This window comes from Cyanistes caeruleus, chromosome 2 (genome assembly GCF_971803275.1).
Source record: "Cyanistes caeruleus chromosome 2, bCyaCae1.hap1.1, whole genome shotgun sequence".
Lineage (NCBI taxonomy): Eukaryota > Metazoa > Chordata > Aves > Passeriformes > Paridae > Cyanistes > Cyanistes caeruleus.
In genome coordinates, this window is record NC_141702.1 from 81,006,181 (window position 1) to 81,026,498 (window position 20,318).

General features: G+C 39.5%; 1 protein-coding gene across 2 annotated transcripts in view; it reads right to left on the reverse strand.

The window, feature by feature from the left end:
* Positions 1-20,318, reverse strand: part of KIF26B (kinesin family member 26B) — a 277,653-nt gene that overhangs the window by 234,945 nt on the left and 22,390 nt on the right. The window contains exon 1 of one of the 2 annotated variants that reach the window (XM_086878161.1): positions 17,796-17,913. The exons of the other annotated variant lie outside the window; for it this stretch is intronic. The gene's annotated coding sequence lies outside the window, so the exon portion shown is untranslated. Of the gene's footprint in view, positions 1-17,795; positions 17,914-20,318 lie in introns of those variants that run through there. 2 annotated transcript variants of the gene reach the window in all.

Sequence of the window (20,318 nt, forward strand, 5' to 3'; positions counted from 1 at the left end):
CCTTGCCCTTGAATGCTGATTCAAAACATTAAGAATAACTCTAGTAGCACAAAAATAATTGTTTTATCAAATGCTAGGCCACATTTTTCCTCTCTTTACCTATAACATGGGCTGAATCCTACTAATGTCCTGATGGACTGATTTGGATTTAGACACACATTACAAGCATGCTGGCAAGCAGCCGGAAGAGATCATCAGCAGATGGCAGAATTGACTACAATCTATTTTGTAGTTAGACGACACGGCTGTATCTGCATCAAGTGGGGAAATAAGACTTTAAAAAGGGGAGGAGAAAAAAAAAAATTTGATTCAGGAGGCTCTGTACATTGTTGCACTCCCCCTCTCCCTCCCTCCCTCCCTCCCAAAAGGACCAAATAAGAAAGATAAAACACATGTGCTACAGAGAAACATCTTGAATGGAAAGCTGAGATATAGCCTGCTAGTATTCTCTAATGAGTGTGTTCCTGATTTCCACTAAATTGCTGTAGACCTATTCCTGGTTAATCAGATGATTCAGGTGTCATGGGGAATTACACAGCAAGATACCCACCCAGCACATACAAGTCAGAATGAACAGGCTCCAACACACAGCAGGCAGCACAATGACTGTGTCAACTTTGGGTCAAATTTCAGAAAGATCCTACAACAACCTTTGAGGTGGCAGTACTAGCTGTCAGAAAACAGGGACTTCTAACTATCATCTCTCCATAGAAAATCCTTGCTCCTATTCTAGAACCAAGAGATACAAACCATCATCTTGAGTTATATCATGGTTTAGAGAAATTGGTTAAAGCCAGAGGCAGGTGGTCCACATACTTGTTCAAGTGTTCATCTAAAGATCACACCTTCCTTGGGCTGCTTGTAATTCCTGTGAAACAAGACAGGTAATATTTCATTCCACCATTTTTTCAGTTTTTCACAGATGGAGGAAATGAGGCTCAGCATCACTGTGGCTTTCTCAGCTTAACAGCCTGTCAGAGAAGGTTTTGCTACTAAATCTCAGCGACATAGCTCATCACAAAGCCATGCCCAAAAACAAATTCAAATAATCTAGAGGACAGATACCAAGTCCACAGATGGAAAGAAAACCCATGAGTAGTTCCATCGTGCCAAGAGCTACACTACATGTAACAGCAAGTAATTCTCCCCTCTCAAGAAAAAGAGAGAATGGGAAGATTGGAGGCATCTGGGAGTGGGGAGGAGATATTGTTAGCAATGTTACCACTGGCTTTCCTTAAAACCTTTCCCAAAAGCCTCAGACATGATTGTCTGAGTTGATATTTTTCAGATGAGGTAACAAAATCTTGCTAAGCTAGGGATCATAAACAGCGTACAACCAGCCAGTCAATTTATACCATTATTTGCAGTTTTAAGCTTAATCAGCACCATGTGTCCCCACAAGATGACTGAGTAGCACTGCACAAGGTTAGACCATCTGGAGCTGGGATTTTACTTTCTTTTGATTCTTAACTGTTGCCACTAATTCTGGTGTGCCCGCTGTCTCCCTGAGCTTTAGCCCCTTCTGCCAGATCAAGATCTTATGTACTGATATAAACGCTGACACAGAGAACATTTTTGCCTCCCACCTCCACAATAACTCACAAGCACATAATTTCTCAAACACTTCTGTGCCTTACAGAATTCCTTTCTTTGTCTTCTTCAGTTTATTCCTTCCCCTCATCTCTTCTGACAATTTAGGGAAACAAATGTCAGACCAAGAAACCTCATGTCATGTCTTCTAATGACAGTCAGTGTTGACCAGGTGACCCTTGCTGAGATTACGTAAACAGAATTCAGCATGGTCACACCTATTTTCATTCCCCAAAAGAAGGCCCAGTGTCTAAGAACCCAAAGTTTTTTCCCTACTCAATAGAAGATCTCCAATAAAGACAAGAGTGCACATGCTGCTCATGCATCTTGCTCACTCCTGCGTGCACGTGCTGTCAGCCATCACCACAACTTCTAGAGTGAGTGAGTTAAAAAACAACAAATTGCATATTCTGAAGCAGGACTTGATACTTCAAAATATCCTCCTTAGTCTAAAACTAAAGACAATTACACTAAAGTGCCCAATAACAAAGAGCTGTGATAAATCAATTTTCCTTGCCTGCAGTACAATCTGGATTTAGCTACTTAGTGCATCTTAATAAACAAGATACTCATTCAAAGCATAATAAATTAAATGCTTTGCCTTGAGGGACAGTTTTACTTAATACTTTGGTGTTACAATGACAGAACATGTGATCTGTCAGTATGAACATCTTTTGTTCTCTGAAAATGGGTGGTCTGTCTGCTTCACACTAGATCATGCTTGAGACACACAGCACCCTTCACACCCACAGCAATATGCTTAACATAGGAAAAGCATTTTGCTTTGATAAGGAAATCAAACAGAAATCACAAAACAAAACACACAATGCTTCTGTGGAAAGTGATTCCCTAGTTTCCAAAGTCTGTGATGTACTTTATACCACGTCGCAGAAAACCCACACACAGAAAAGCTATTCGGGAGCATGATTTAAACTGATGGGAAAAAAAACCAAAGAAACCACCACAGAAATACAAACCAATAAGCAGCTGAAAGACAGGTGGTACTTTTTCTCAGCATTAGAAAGTTTGATAAAATAACAAACTTCAGAGCAACATTATGGCTGACATTCCTACTCGCCATACATTTAAAAAACACACGGGAACAACTGAGTAATCTCAGTTTCTCTGTGCTCAAGTAGTTGTGTCTACAGGTATCTACAACACAAATACCATAGAATGGACAATAATCATGAAGCCAATCTGGCTGGCAAATGGAGAACAACTGGAAAATTAAAATTACTCCATCTTCAGTTATCTGTCCCCACACATATGTATTTTCTATGGCTGTATTACATTTATAAGCAATATGAAATGTTACCAGGGTAGATTTAAAATAATTCCACAAACCTTGAATAAATTCCTCTCCATGGACACCACCGTTAGAGATATTGGCACCTGATCCCATACACATTTATTTATACATAAATAATTCCCTATCAATGCTAGTTGCAACACTGGCATTTATTACGATTATTTAATCCTTATCCTCAAAAGACACACATCTTGACAGGCAGTGGAAGACAAAATTATTTTCTTCCCTCTTTCTGACAGACCATATACCAATCTGCCACCTCTCAGGTTATCAGCCAAGCACAGAAATAGCTGTATCTGATCAGAGTAATGGTCCATCCATCTCTTCTATACCAATTCATTTAGGGGTCATTTGTCCCCAGTGCATGAGAGTTTCTCTCCTTCTAGATTTTTGATCTGATTTTGAGTAACATAAACCGTTCTGGGCTCAGGTTTCCTTTAGACTCTAGTCACCCTAGTTTGTCAATTGTATCAAAATTAGTGATCACATTTGTAACCCCCCTTTGCAACAAATGCCTCTAGTTGCCAGACTAAGCATAAAAGGCATTTTAGATTGAAGTGATTCTGCAACAAATAGTATGAATAGGGAGGGGAGGAAGTGATGAGGGAGTTTGTGATCCCATAGGAAGCAACTCAGAGGGGAAAAATGAAAAGCTGGCCTTTTCTATAGGACAGTAGCATTAAAAGATCCAACAGCAAAATGTTATTCTGAGGATGAAAGTCAAGATATATAACAGCAGCTCAATAAGGCTTCATCAAGAGCTGTTTCAGAATTGTAGAAGTCAAAAAAGGAGCGGTACAAAGATACATTGATATAAGTGAGTATAAAAAGACACATACAAGCAGGAGAGATGTAAAAGTCAGAAAGCCTAAAGCAAGGGCACGCTGTGAGTCACAAGTACCAAGGGAAATAAAAAGTTACACTAAGGAAGCTAGATTAATAACCAGAAGTAGAAAGATGCAGAATAGTCAAATTCATTACTGTAGGAAAGTCTTCTATTAACCAACAGAGAATATTAAGAAATACCTGATGGCACAGCTCAGACAATTACTTTTACTTTGGGCTTTACATTATTTTTAATAAGAGTTAGGAACTAGAATTTTAAGATAGGAAAAAAAATAGGAAAAAGAGAAATTACTATAAGTAGGTACAGACTATATGTTTAGACTGGCATGGTTTAATGAGATGTATCAAAAATACTTAAAGAATAAACTAGTTTTTACAAATTCATTCAAAATAGATAGAACTGCAAAAGGGCAAACTGATTTACTAGCAGTAGAAAAGGAGAGATTAAAAGGAATGATCAGTATAGCTTTGATACTCATAGCAATGCTGCAGTGAAAGAAGAAAACTTAAGTTCTAATCATGTAGGGAATAAAGGGAATAACAACAGTCAACAGAAAGCAAATACTGTTCAACCAATATATGACTTAAATTATGGCAGAAAAGGATTAGATGTACAACTTAATTGCCTGAATATAACTGAGTTATACCACATTGTGGTATATCATATGTTATTCCACATAGTCATTTGTGGACTATGGATGGAAATATGGTCTATATCAAATTACATCTAAAAAGCACACAGCTGGATGAAAAAACCAAAACACATTTTTGATCAATAGTTCTTGGTAATTCATTATCGAGCTAGGAAAGCATGAAGCATAGCACAACAAGGTTTTACTCACAGTCCAGTATGATGTGGTAGTATGAAAGAAAGACTGTCCTCACTTGCAGATTTAGTGGAACTTATCAGTCCAGGAAAAGTATTACAGGCACCTTAAAGGCCACAGCTATCATGCAACACCATTTCTCCATTTCCAAATAAAGATTTTTCATTATTTCACCAACTAAAAGTGGTTGATCCAGTAAACAGAAAAAGAAAACCCTCAGATTCAAGAAGAGTCACAAGTGTTTGAGCAGTAGTCTTGCAGCACTTCAAGAAGAAAGACTCTAACACTTTCTAACACTCATCCTGCTGTTTTGATGTTGTTCTTCAAGCTGCTGTCAGAGAAGCACAATGTTTGATGGGCTCAGGTTGGGAAATCATTCTGCCAGGCAATGGCAATTAATAACCTGATTTAAGTTCTGAGTCACACTTTATTATAAAAGCTTGAGTGTACAGTTTCAGGAAGTTAATAATAACTGATCCTTGTATTGACAATTAGATTGACAGCCGAGGCCCAAACACATGTTGAGAGAGCTGCTATCAGAACAGAAATACTAAGACATAAATAGTACCATCACATTTTTGCAACCATGAGGGTTTCAAGTCTTCAGAGGCACTTAGATATTAAGTGTGATGATGTTGTTTAAACTGGCATCAGAACACCTCTGAAGGGCACCTAAAAGCATGTCAGCAAAACCATGTTTCATGTGCTCATTTTCACATGAACAATACTGACCAGAGGAAAGAGGATCACGGCCCAAAGATTAATGACCACTTGGATGTATCAAACACAAAGTTTCACTTCAAGCATCATCTATGTCTAGGTAAAACCCAGCGAGCACAGAAATTTCTCAGTTCTCAGCCATTAGAAGCAACTGTGAGCACCCCTGTACCTCACTAAACACATCACTGGCTAAAGGAAATAAGGTAGAATAAAAGGATGGGTTTTGGAAAGAAGGTGGTTGCTGTGAGACCCAGAGCTCAGGACTACAAGCTGGCAAGCCAGCTGCTACCAGACAAAAAATCCCAGAATGAAATAACAGCTTCCAGAAAGCTTTTGTAAGGATTTCTTTCCTATTACTCTGTCCGCCACATCAGTTACTGCTCCTGAATGAAACAGCAGGGACAAAACCATCAAGCTTCTTTCAGATAAAACAGTAATTAAGCATAAGAGTTTTGCCTCCGTAAGCAAGATTTTGCACATCTCTCTTCCCTCAAGTATATGCTTAAACTCTTATCTCCTCTCCCTCAGTTGTGGAGGGTGAACCATCTGAAGGTCAGGTTCTCCTTCACTCCTGAAATCAAATCCCTTTTTCAAGGTCCCATGTCTCCCTAGGGGCAGCGAATCAGAGGAACGGGCAGAAAAATGTACTCTGCATATAACCTCATAAGAAAAACAGTTAACACTGCTTCAATAAGTAAAGGGAGAATGAATTTATTATCAAGTCCATTCTACAGTTTGAGACTCTTGAAGACTTTTGATTCAAGATTTTAGAAAAGGGACATATTTCCTCATGACAGTAATCCCAAGACTTCACAGAACCTCCAGACCGAGAAAAACTACACATGAAAACTCAAGTTTATGAAATAATGAAAAAAAAAATTTACTATATAGTAAAAAACTGTGACACAAGCTTTTGGAAATTTAATTCTTTTATACTGTTCAGAAACAGCATCTGCAGGCCATGGATAACATAGAACATGTCTTATCTCTCATCCTACAACTCCATTAGTTCTTGGGACCCATCAGTTTTTGGAAGGGCACATGTTGATGGGGCCTCTATCCAGGGCTGGCTTTTTGTTTTCAAATGCTGTATCTCCTACTCGGTGCCAACCTTTTTAAACGTATTTTTTAATGTTGAAACCATTATAGACTGTATAATCAGCACACTAATACCAGTAAACAACCGCCAATTTTTCTCCCAAACAAAACTGCACAGCAGGATTACTGGGGAGAAAATCTTATTTGTCAGCAGTGTATGTGTGATACAGTACAAAGACTAAGGACAATATGATTCCCTGATTCCCCATTCCCTTATTCACCTTCCTACTTCACTACAAATTCATACCATCACTGGGACTGGCTTAATTTACAAATCTGAGCCCCCCAGGAACTATTTTAAATGCTACACACAGAGACACAAAAAAAAGTAAACCGTGTACCACAGAATGAGTGGTATGTACCTTCCCAAATGGAACTTGATTCTTCCATATTTATGATCCATCTTGCATTCACATCCAGCCATAAGCACAGCTGAAATTATCTTACAAATAAGATGTTTCTACCTTTAATAGTGAAACACTTTTCAGGTTTGGCAAGAAGACATTACATACTATGACTTAATGTTATTCTTAGAAACAGAAAAATTAACTTTTTTGTAAAAAGGCATAGACTCATGTTTTACACATCAGTTATGTGTAAAAACAGTTAACTTCTATGCGACAAACCATTCTGGCCCCACAGACCTCCTGAGGACACTCATAATTAAGATTTTTGGGGAGAAAAAGTGGGAAGAGGGGAAGGGGGTGAGAGTAGGGCATTTAAGGCAAGCATACATATCTCTGTTTAGGAGTCAAAACTAAACTGAAAGGCTTCAACCCACTTCACACTAAGGTAAGTGTATCATAGAGATGCTTTGTGCACAAGACTACTCTATTGTCCTGCAAGTACAACAACTGCATGCTCACTATGCATAACTTCTAATGGCTATTAATAAAAACAATCCAAGGCTTGCTTGATGGACAGATATTTAATATTTTGAATGTTAGCATCTGGCCCTCATTCTCTGCTCAAAAACTGATAAAGACAGAACTCTCCAAAAGGAAACTGAATAAGAATAATACAGTGAACTTGGGAGAGAAAAAAGTACTATGGTTTGTATTTTGTTTGTGGGGGAAATCTTCTGAATTTTCTGGGGCTTGCTTTGGTTTTTTAATGAAGAATTAATCCCTCTTCTCTCTTGCCCGTGTACACTCAAGGTGTCATTTTCCAAACATCACAGCAGGTTCTAGCCCACCCCTAGCTTCAGGGATTAATTAGATATTCCCTGTGTCTGAAAGAGACCATAATTTCTTACCCAGTGATTACTATTTGCAGGCCTGTTTGATTACAGGTCTCATTAATAGCATTGTTTCTTCAAAACTGACTGAACCAGATGAAGTATTTCAGGTGTTGCTACCTGTAAAGTTGAAAGAATTCCTTCATTTTTATTGTTACTGCAGCCTCCCGAAAAAATGAAGGAAACCATGATTAAATGAAAAGTTCAGTGTTTGATTAACTAATCCCTGTAATCAGACTTGCAAGCTTTTTGTGTTTCATTCCATTCTTTTCACCAGCTCAGAACAACATTTTTTCTCATTTAAGGACTACTTGCTCTTGAGATCCTGTTTAAAGGAGAAGGTAAGGGACAAGAACAGTTAAACTCACCATTGATAGACCTCCCTAATGAGAAAATGATCAACAAAATTATTCATACATTCACAAGCAAAAAAAAGTGACAACTTATCTTCTATCATCAGCTTCAGAGGTGCAATGACTACATTGAACACTTTTATTATGAGCATTAGTGCATTTGTGAATCTCGTATTTCTGCTCCTCCTGAGCAAGTCAGCCAGCACAAAGGCAATGATGGGTGAAAAGAAAGCTGAGAGAGAGATGTACCTTCCCTTCTTAATTGCACGAGGTAACATCTGTGGAAAAATTCCTGTAATTCATGAGATAAGCAAGAAATTCAACTGTCTGCTAGACTGTGCTGTTCACAAGAGCTGCACAGTGACATATTTGTGGATCATTGAAGGAAGTTAGAAAAACGGTCGTCAGTTCTTTTTCCTCAACCCTATACTACCCTTCATGTCAATTCCACAGCAACTGAGGTATCATCAGTTGCTGCAGAGGACAGGGAATAAGAAGATGAATTTTGGACCATTTCCTCTGAAAAAGTATCTTTGAATTGAATTACTTATTTGATTAAGCAAAGACTTGAATTATTTCATATACTACTCCTTATGGTAATATTTAGACATGTATGTTTTGTACAAATACACAAAATTTTAGTTAGCAGGAGACAAATCAGAAGAAGGCTCAGCAATCAAGATAGATTCTTCAAGTCAGAAGATTCCTGCATGCTCTTTTACTATACAGGGCAATATCAAGTCTGTTGATGGAGTTCCATTAGCCCTAAGTAGGTATTTGTTTGCGTTAGAATTCACAATGGAAAAATTGTTTAATTGAAATATCTTTTCCTTCTCTCCTGCAGTGAGACAAAACATTCTACAAGACTTAACACCACCTGCAGGAAACCGGTAGTAATACCTTCCCAGGTATGGCGGCAATTGATGGAGACCAAATCCAACTAGAAATCACTCAATCATATGCATTTCTATTAAACCTGTCACAGCTGGGGAGAAAGTCAACCCAAAACCCTGTGTTTACCTCAGCATTTCCTCTATCCCAAAACACAGAACATCGATGAACAAAGCAAGAAAGAGTGGAATTGTTCATTTTCCTGCAATAGACTTTATTTCCTCAAACCTATAATATTTGAAAATATGTATGGGAAGAAATGATGCACATAAAAGCCTCCTCTGTTGCTCTGCTGGAGAACTGCTTTTCCTAATGTTTTGATCTCAAATGACTACTAGAGCTTCAACCTAAAATAAAATTGCTAAAGCAAGGCTACAAAAGAAGGAAAGCATTACATATAACCTAGTACAGTAATTCCTGTTCCTCAGATTGGAGTCAGCATCGCTGGAACATGAGGGTAAAGCATGCATTAATCACAGAACAGGATTACAGCATCCCTCAGACTAAAAAGGACATCAAGAAGTGCCAGATCCCATTTCCTTCCCAGAACAGGGCCAGCTGGTAGGAATACACTCAGGTGAGCTGATTTCAGTATCTTTGAGGAGCTCTCATACCAACTTGGACCATACTCACTAAGGATAGTAAATCCATAACTTCACTGCAAGGAAGACAGTAGGGAAGAAAGAGTGGGGGCAGTGCTGATGAGCCCTACTACCCAAAATCAGGACACATGAAGAATCAACAGCATTTATCCCTCCACCTGACCCTGAAAGTAAACAGTAAGGTCAAAGTTTGGGGAGAAGTTTCTCATTAGATGCAGGACACACAAAGAAATCTTTTATTCCTCAACAGATAGGTGGAAGTTTATGTCCCTGACTTTGCTAGCTATGTGAGTAACAAGATCAAGAATTCCCACAACCACCTCATTGTACCTGTCACTCCTACTTGCTTGTTCCTCCCAGGAGTAGAGCCAAACCACACCATAAATTGACATGACAATTTAGAATTTTTCTCTCTGCTAAGATTCATTTCCTCCATTTTTTTAACTGCACATTCATTTTTCTTTATTTAGTCCTAATGAAAGCATGATATAGAAAGTTGCATATGTAAATCTCTTCTGAATCAGGATCAGAAAGATTCCTACAACTCCCCACTATTTAAAAAAAATACTTCCCTGTGACCAGCCTTACCACTTTAATTTTTATTAGAATTATTCTTGGTGCCTTCAGCTAGCCTTCCCAAAATGTAGAGAAACAGATGCACAATAAAAACTCTGCTTATACCCTGGATGAGACTAATCAATACAACACTAAATTGTGTGTTTATTTCCACTTCTTTTAAGGCAAACAGCAACTGAAAAGCAACAACTTGTATCTGGAGGATGGGTAATTATGGACAGCAAGTGTCATTTCAATATAAATAGGGGAAATAAATGGAAATTACACAACACTTAACTCTTACCAATTGGCTGTTAACTGAGATAATAGTCTACGAGATGTTGTTTGGAGTATCTCATTAATAAAATTCAAAATTGTTTTCAACAATTATATGCAATCATTGTCATTTTATCACTGGCCAAAAGTAGTCTCTCATTGCATGCTTCAAGATGTAATTGTATCACAGATTGACAAGAAAACCATCCTGTCTGCAGGGGAGATCTGGAGCTGTACCACACCAACAGGGAAGTGTCACACACTCGCAAAAGAAAACGTTAGTTCGGAGAAGGGCCTGATGCTAGAGAAGACCAGTCAATGCTCTTAAAAGACCAAGAACAGCATTTTCAAACTGTGATGGGGGTCACTTATCTAAACTATTTTTAGCTGCTCTAGAAATGTATCTTTCAGGCCTTATTTTGACTTAAGATATTTGTTGTATCTTAATAAGGGTTTTTACTCTCAAGATTAATCTTCTGGTGTGGATTATAATATTAACCACTTGACACTCGTTTGTGAATTACCTTGACAACCTGCTCTGCAGAAGGCAAGTAAGACACTGGTTCTGCAGCAGCACCCTACTCAGTCCCTGTACTGGCATTTTTGGAGGGACATAGCAATAAACACCTCTCCTGCAGCCTTACACAGCTACTTACCCAAGAGACCAATTACCATTTCCTTGATTTCTATGCAGGCCATGCCACAAGCTGTGCTTGTCTGCTTCTAGCTGTAGGAAACGGAGCCAGAGCTCAGTCTGGGACACAGCGGTGTGAGCAGAGGCCAGCACAGAACCTGCTGAAACCACCCTACAGCACCTGGAAGTCTCCTCTTCCTCTCACCATAACTGACATCCAAACCCAATGTTTGTCCCACACATCCTAGCTGTATGCTTCATGCTTCCAGGCAACCTGAATCATAATTCCATCAGTCCCTTCATCTTCCCTGAAGATTCCCATGGCTTACCCTTCCCCTTACAAACACCTTCACATCCTATCTTGTCCTTGTCTGTTACTGGCACACATCAGCCTTAGAGGCACAAAGTTAGTGACAGACCACTTATTTCTCTGATTTTAATACACTGCAATGTCAGAATCTCCTCAGCTGGAGCACAATTCCAGCCCTTTTTGGGTAGGGACTTATGCCCACTTAGGCAGAAATAGCAACAACACAAGTATAAACTCAAATCAGAGGAGCCAGTTACTTCACCATCTCCTGAATACACATGGGACACACAAGGGCTTGCTCACATCATTGGCAGGAGCTATTCTCGTCTGCCTGTGATATCTGTAGACTACATGAAACCTGTCAGAGTGAAAAGATGGAGGTAACTAAGCCTGGAAAGTTGGGCGGACGTGTATTTGGAAGCCAAATTTGCCTACAATTTTTGTTTGCGTGTGTCTCACTGTATCTTTTATCCTTTACAATACAATTGTAAGCAAGGTCCTAGAATGCTCAGCAAACATTACCAGAAAACTCACCCCGTGTCCAGCTTTCATCAGCAGTGAAACTTCCTAGCTTTTGCCATCCACTCCCTCCTCACAGATACGTGACATGTCAAAAAATGTAGGAAGTCTTCCTCCTCTGTCATTTGCTAATTTTCTGAGCTAAAAATCACCAGATTTTTATGAATTTTAACAGTGATGAAAATTTGTTTTTACAAGCATGAGTTTAAATACTTTTAAGACCCCAACACATTCAACAAGGTTTCTTCAGACTACCCAAAGCATAAAATATACATGTTTCTCAGCCAAAGTGTACAGCACTTTTATAAGAGAACTGAAAAAGTTGAAGTTCTAACAAAATTAAAAGGAATGTACAGAATCAAGGGAGAGATTCACTTCTCCTGTCAGCACTCAACTCTAAGTTAATATAGCCATTCAAGTGAAGAAGGAAACAGCCTTTTCTTGCTGGTCCAAAAGCACCGAAGTCTTAGCTTACTAGTAGATCTCCAGCTCTGCAAGCAATGCTCCCACCAAAAGTCAGCCAATGCCTTTCAGAAGGGGCAATTTTAGGTATCAGTTAAAACTGAAATCCAAGTCATCTGGGCTGTAACTCCCAAGGGGAGGGGAAGAGACCAAAGTAGAAGCAGACAGAATAACTGCCTTACATGGGGGATAATGACAAGGTAGCTTGACAAGTACCGTAGTGACTTTATAAATTGCTTCACACACACAAATTATGCAATGCAGCTAATGACTCAACAGGGGTGGAAGGAGGCTGGGAAAGCAGAACACTGCTCATTCATTCTGATGTCATCTGACGTTGTTCATACCTTACAGAAGTACCCGTCTGTGTTTTGACAACCTGCCAGTCCATCACTACCTAAAGCACACAATTTGCTGTAGGCAATTTGACCCTTTTCTTCCTTTCCTACGCCCTCTTGTTTATTCTGAAGAATACAGACTTCTCCAGTAATAGCAGTTGATGTTTTTAAAGGCAGGCCACAGTTCAGGATTATTTTGCATGCTGAGGAAGCCCACAGGCACTCTTGGTATCTTGTGTGTAATTGCAGCTAGTTCTGTCATGAGGAATAATTGAAATTATTATTTCGTGATTCAGATTTTTTCAAAGTCAGGACTAAACTGAGTATGGGTCTAGAACTTCACCCAAAATAGAAGTTTTCAGCAGCTTTGGCTTATTAAGTTAACCAAGTGTGGACTTGAGCCGTGCTTTTTTACTTTTGCTTGTTCACATAGTTTTGTCTATAAAAATAAAATTGTGCCTCGAAATATAGAGGTTCACATGCCTTATTTTTCCCACAAGTTGTGCTACCTGAGTAGATTAGACAGATGAAAATAACTTGGCTGTATCAAGTTCTTCAGTTGCCATCCAACAGCAGGGTTAGACATGTGGTGGGAGCTGCTTGAATTACAAAACTTAACATAAGGAAAAAGTAAAGGGTGAGTCACAACCTAGTATTTTAAGGGAAGATAAAGTAATGGGCAATGCACTTTCCACCTTTACTTTCTGTACAAATCAGGTATCTGCGGTCTGAACCCACGAGAACCCTCAAATAAAAAACATTACCCAGAAAGAACCCACTACAACATTTTGCATGGTTTGTTCTTCATTGGGGAAGTGAGGGGAGAGCCTTTTTTTTTCTTTTCCTTTTTAAACTGTCTTTATCTCATCCCACAATGTTTCCTCCTTGCTTTTTAACCCTTCAATTCTCATCACCATCCTGCTGGAGGCAAGCTGGCCCTGAGGGACTGACCTTCCATCTAGGATCAGCCCACCACTGAGGGGCTTGCTAGCCAGCATTTCTACTGATAAAGGAAAATTGGAAGTGGGGTACACCTACAATTTGAAATCCAGAAAACACCATTTGTTCAGTTTTACTCATATAAGGCTGAATTTGAACTAGAAATTTAGCTCATCATTGCACCTGATTAGGCACTGCCTCTCAAATCAACAAACCCTTTTCAAATGCATGCCTACCCTGAAAACAACTGCTTCTACCTTTTCCATGCCAAGTACCCTTAGAGGAATTTAGGGCAGAATTTATAAGTGCTTAGTATCCTGAAAGGTGTTAATATTTAGTCACTCACTCAACACCCTGATTAGAGATTCACATCAAGTCAAGTCAAAGCTCCCTTTTACCCCTTTCTGTCATTCCCTTCTACTACTGCTCACACAATAACAGCAGTAAAGCGCTAAATGCTGTTTTAAACACAGATGAAGCATAGTGCATGAAATAATCTTTTAAAAAGCACAAGCAAAGGCAACTCATCCCTGGCTCACATAAACTCTCCTCCAAAGGATTTCTTCTATATACCCATATCCACCAGACTAAATGCCGATATCCTCATCCAAGCAAAACTTACTTGGAAGCATTCAGAATTTCTCCAGACAATACTTGAGCTTGACTAGGTGTTAAGGTCAGCACAGCACTGATTTCAGGGAAAAAAAAAAAAACAACCACTCTATTTTATAGACATTTGAAAGAAAACAACAGAAAATCCAGCAGGTATGAGTATTAGAAACTGATGTGATTACACCAATGATGACAGAATCTACTCAAGCTGAGACGACCTTGTACTCCCTGCTGCTTGCAGATTACATTTTCACTAGGACCAGGCTGTGTCAAATAAGATATGGAATTATCATTTCCACCCTTTTCCATTCGTTTTGCTCTAGCCCAAGTGACCACAGAGAATTAAGAACCAAGCTGTGCCCAAGTCTAGACAAAGCATTCTTATTCACAAATCAAGGATTTCCTCACACAGCCATCCTACCATGGATTTTAAAAGACTGAAGAGAGTCATGTTCCTATGACCACAGACTACAGAATTTAGCTGAAATTCCATGCACTGGTTCACACAAAAGTGAGAAGCAGGAGAGGGGCTTGCACACTGGCATCATAGGAGTAACACGTATACCACGTACCTTCCTGACATACCAAATGACAAAACAGATGCCAGGACACTGCTGCCTCTGAACACAGACACCAAGGTGACATACATATGTGAACACAGATCAGTCCCTCAGTGTTCAATGGAAAGCCCATACATTAGAGCTAGCTCACAGCCAGCAAAACTGGCAAAACCTGTGGAATGCTACAAGAGGAGCACACCGGGCTAACTGTGCATGTTCAGGCACCACAACAAGGAAGGAGGAATGGCAGACAGAAATGCTTGCTGGCAGGGCAAGTTGGCACTTGCACTGACAGCACAAGAACCACTTACATACACCCAGGAACCCATTACCAATCTTCACAGACACACTGGCACAGAATTACCCTGCCAGTTCAATTGCTTGCAGGATCGGAGCTACAGCCACACACACTGACCACTGAAAAACAATCCCCAGAAAAAGGCTGTCACCACACAAGCAGAATGGTTTGATTGTGTTGACAGTTTTAGCTAATCTGGAAGCAAGGTAATAACCTCTGAGAGCATTTCATGATGTTTTCTCAGCCAACATCTTGTCTCCACCTGTGTCTACAGAGGAGAGCACTAAGAACAGGGTAGGGTGAAAAGATGCAAGACCTAGAATTATAAGCCATTTACTAAAGTTACCTCCTCTTGCCTTTGGGTAGAGACATCCTAGAAGTTACAGGGGTATAATGATCCAGGTGGTAGATAACAATTGCAGGGTAAAATTTCCCTATAGTCATGAAAACCACTGCCTAGAGGAAAAGAAAAAGAAGTAGAGATGTTTGAAGAAACATTTTCTTTTGGTATAGTGCTTTACCCTCTGAAAGTTCAAAGACCTGGGGAAGTTTTTATTCATATAACATTTTATCCCTCATTTGCTTCTACAATAAAAACAGAATAAGCAACTGTATTTACAGTTTACAGCTTAGAAATATTTTTTTATTACAATGTGAAATCATTCCTGTTGATTTAAACATCAAATCCATTTATGCTATTACAATTGTGGTGGTAAGTTAGAGTGATAATACAGTTTAACCACAGCACACATCGAAATTTTACAACTTTCACCTGAAGATTTCTGTAGAAAACTTACACCAGCTTAAGTTTCCTTTGGCCCTTCTAGAATAGGTTCTCTGCTTGTGGTACTACAGGCAGTGAAACTCAGGCATTGGAATTTGTAGAAAGTTCCATGGAAATTCTGTGAAACTCATTTCCATCCCATTGCCTCAGTCCTAAAATCCTTCTACAGGTTTTCTTGCACACTCTGGAAACATACAGAGACAGCTTGGCAACCCCTTTTCTGGGGCTATACAGTATGTGGAAGTGTTAGAAACCTTTCAGAACAGAAAACTGTCTGGGTAAATAACTGCTAGTGTAACATGATTAAACAGTACTCCCATGTCACAGGCAAGAGAATAAACACTCAGAGCAACAGCCTCAGACATACGTAGTGTGTTGTTGCTACCATTATAGAGCAGAGAGCAGTCCTTTCTTTTGTGTACATGCGTGCACACCATTATAGGACCCTATTTCCCACAGATAGAATTCTGCATAAGATGCAAATAATGAAATACAACAGCCAACATGATGGAGTCTGCCTGAGAGGCGTGAGAAGGTAAAAAAGAGCAGGAGACAGCTCAACCAATACTAATGAAGCAAGAAAGGACATGACCCTGTATACAAACTTTCGTAAACAATTTCAATGAGCTGTATTTTTTCTTCCCCTAACCTGCCATATTATGAACAGGACAATCTCATGTAAGACACTAGATAACAATCAATTTGCCCTTCAAAATATAACAGCATTGTTAAGGAGTCTGTCATTTTCCTTTAATTAATGCCCTGCTGCATCTGACAGACATCAAGTGCTCATAGCTCACACCAATGAATTTCAGATTTAAGTGTTGCCTAGGTGTCAGCAAATACTGTTTTTTAATGGCAAAGACAACCAAAAGGAGAAACAGTATTGTAATCAAGATGAGTTGTTATAAGCTCAGTGATGGCTACAGGTTAGGAGGCATGCAGAGGAAATCTGAATACATATGAGAAAGAAGATGCCAATTTTGTCAGTGATGTCAATTCAAAAATAATATTTCAGAAGAAAGTAGGTGGTAGGTAGGTTGGAAGTTAGTAACCCTGTGTGAATGTCATTCCAACATGTAAATCTAGCATAAGGTCAAGCCCTGGCATGCAAAGGCCTTGGTCCATACCTGACATTGCGCCACTGAAAACTTCTCATTTGTCCACTTCCACTCAGGGCCAAAACAGCCACCAGCCTACAGAGGGCTCACTTACAACCCCAACTTTCATGTGAACAGTCAAAGTACAATTTGAAGTGCAACTAGTGACTTGGCAACACCAGAAAACAGCACAGACTCTTTGCAAGAGTTAATCTTACTAATGCCACAAAACTATAGCAGATATCAAACAAATATTGTGCAGTGACTCTCAGATGCAGACTGATGAAGAAAAATCATCACTTTATCATAAGGCTTTCTGATTTAATTAACATATAAACATTACATGTAATAACAAGGACTAACTGTAATCAAGATGCCTTTGAATTACTGCACCAGAAAAACTCAGTTGTAACTGAAGTCCTCTATCAGATCAAAATCCAGAGGAAATGCTCCACTTGAGGTTGACAAATCCTCTGAAGTCTACCCAAAATCCTACTCATCCTGTTTTACTCCAGTCAGCATTATCCTCTGCAGCAAGTTTAGGAGAATTTACACAGGTTTGTATCTTGGGCTGCATTCTATACAGTACATGAGCCAATCTTCTGACTCAAATCCATCTGCTACACACTGCACAGAAGAAAAACAGAATGAGGCTAGGGAAAACTTCTCTTGCCAGATAAAAGCAGAGCTGTGTTATTGACCTGCCAGCCAGAAAAAGCTCTGAATTTAACTGGACCTTCTGCTCAAAGAAACTTGCTACTCAGCTAGATCTGTAGCTAAATAACACATATATGTTATATGGATATATAATACACATAATATAGACACACACATTATAATATGCATCTATTAGGTCCCAGTACATAGCAATGTGTTAGAGCATACAAAACAGTAATAAACTCATCAGCCTAAGAAGATAAATAATGACATACCAGCCTTTGATAGCCTGGGATACAACATTATTGTAATGTGCTGCTCATGGGTGGGGAGATGAAAATCCACGACTCATGCTCCAGGCTGCTCATGAGACAAAACAGCCTCATTTATTATTCAGAACTCACTTAAATACCCAATTCAAATCTCCTGGGCTTTACAGCCATTGGCTGAGATCTGTCTCCCTGCCTAGCTTCCTGGCCAGTGGTGTGCTTACTTCTCAGATTGGATGGGGCTGCCTGAGGGTCCCCTATAACTTATCCAGGGACATGTTCAGGCATGAACTAGGTTAGCTGAATTGGATTTGTGTTATGGTCAGATTTACTTTGTCCAGTCCAGGCCAGCTGCACTGTGACAATACCAATACACATTATGATTTCATTATGGTTTGGTCTTGGCTTCCCTTCCCTCCAGCAAATTTTGAGAGGAGGTTCATGGATCTGACCAAGAATCTAGTTTATCAGAATACCATGCAGATAAAAAAAAACATGCCCCCATCTTTGGGAACCAGCTGGTTGGTTTTTTTCGTTGGTAATTTTTAGGTTTATTTTTTTAATTTGCAAAAAATTATAAAACTCCTCTACCACTAGTGAGAGTTAAACTGTAGGTATTTAACAGGGAACAGTTGCTGCTCTTTTTTCAAAGTATCACTCACATTGAAATGTGGATCCATTTCTCCCCTGCTACATGCCTCTGGATCCTTCTTGTTAGGAGTATAGGCAATATCAGAGTGCTGAAGGATTATAAACAGATTTGGTCAGTGCCACAGGCTATTCCACTGGAATTAATAATGCTTCCCTGCAAGGTGTATAATTTACAGGAGACTGGGCTGCTTAGGGGACAAGCAAGTCTGTGGAGAGTTTTCCACACCTCCAATAACAGCCAACTGAGACATTTCCAAGTTTTTTAAGCAGCATACAAAGAAACCCTGTTTCTAATACATACACAGAAAGCCCACTCATTAGTTGTGTTTATTAGTTATTCTTCAAATGGCTTGAAGTTCAAACTTGGATTAACTTTCATTACTGTGATTAGGTACTGGAAAACAGATCTACTCAAATTTGTCAGTATAGAAAAAAATTGTTCTGTTGTTTCAAGACTTGTGTAATTTGAAACTGTTTAGAAGTGTTATCAGCACCAGTTTGTACCAGACAACAGGAAAAAAGTTACTCAGTGCTTCCTTCAATGTCTTTTCATCCAAAGAGTTTATTCTGCAGTCAAGTATGGTGGACATAGAGAAAACACCTGAGACCTGGTCTCTTTTGTGTCCAGAGACTAGCTAGTCTACAATCCTTTTATCTATGTACAAAAATAATTTTTTCTTGAAACATTTACAGGGCTCTAGAGTGAAAAAAAATCCACTACTAACACAAACAGTATAGCTTGCATTTATCTGCATTTTAAATACTATTTTATAACGGTCTTTCCACTTCACAATGAAGAATACCTCTTACTCAGTGGCATCCAACTCTCAGTTAAAGACTCAGGAAATAAGAGTCATCGGGGTAGCTCAAATAATTCAATGAGCAGCTAGACAGATGTGGTTATAACTCCTGCAATTTCTGAAAAGGAAACAAAAATATATTAAATAATTGCATTTCCAGGGGCCCATCCCTGTCTGCGCTGCACACAGCATTCGCACTCCTGAGCAAACTGAACAAGCACACGTTCCATGGACTGATAGGCAGCTGGCTCACGGGAAGACTCCTGTCTCTGCTGCTACCAGAGGCACACCAATGCCACAGCCTAACGTGCAGCCCAGCCCTTCAGAAATATGCTGACATATGTATGGGGACCCCAAGAGTACAGCTGCCCATCACAAACACGGTTAAGGCCACAGAAGGACTTTGCCATGAGATAAGCGCAGAAGGGAACTTGGACTGTAAGATAAGCCCCCATAGCAGGAACTTCGGATTAAAGGTGCTACTATTGTCTAGGTGTTATCTCAGACCTGGGGGGAGGCTAACAAAGCTGGGGGAGAAGAATGTATCACTGATAATGGACAGAAAAAAATGCAGAATTTATGGGCCACAAGGAAAGCCAACTCAGCAACTGTGCTGAATCAGCTCTGACTGGGTAAAATGTAATTCCCTCAGGGGTAAAGCACAACACCAACTCACAGCCCACTGACACTAGAAACCCATCAAGAGAAGAGAAAGGCTGAGCATGTGGATTAATTAGTGTTACAGAACTGTGTATCCAATGAGCGTTAATTCCTCTGTTACAATGTATTAATAGGTAAAAACTTTGAACAATCTCATGATCCCCCCCACCAAGAAGTCTAGGATGAAAGAGAATCAACAGGATGCCACTGGATCCACAGGTGGTGACTGTCCTCTGCTTAATAGATCTCTCTCTTCCCACCCACCCCAAATTTCTATTTCTCTCTACCTCACATGCACTGATAATATAATCTGTACTACTGACTTCAGCATATGGGTCTCATTGGCACCTTAATTCAGGCAGAGGCATCTCTCATTAATTGTATTATAACAATGTTACATGTGCAACATTCCACTAAA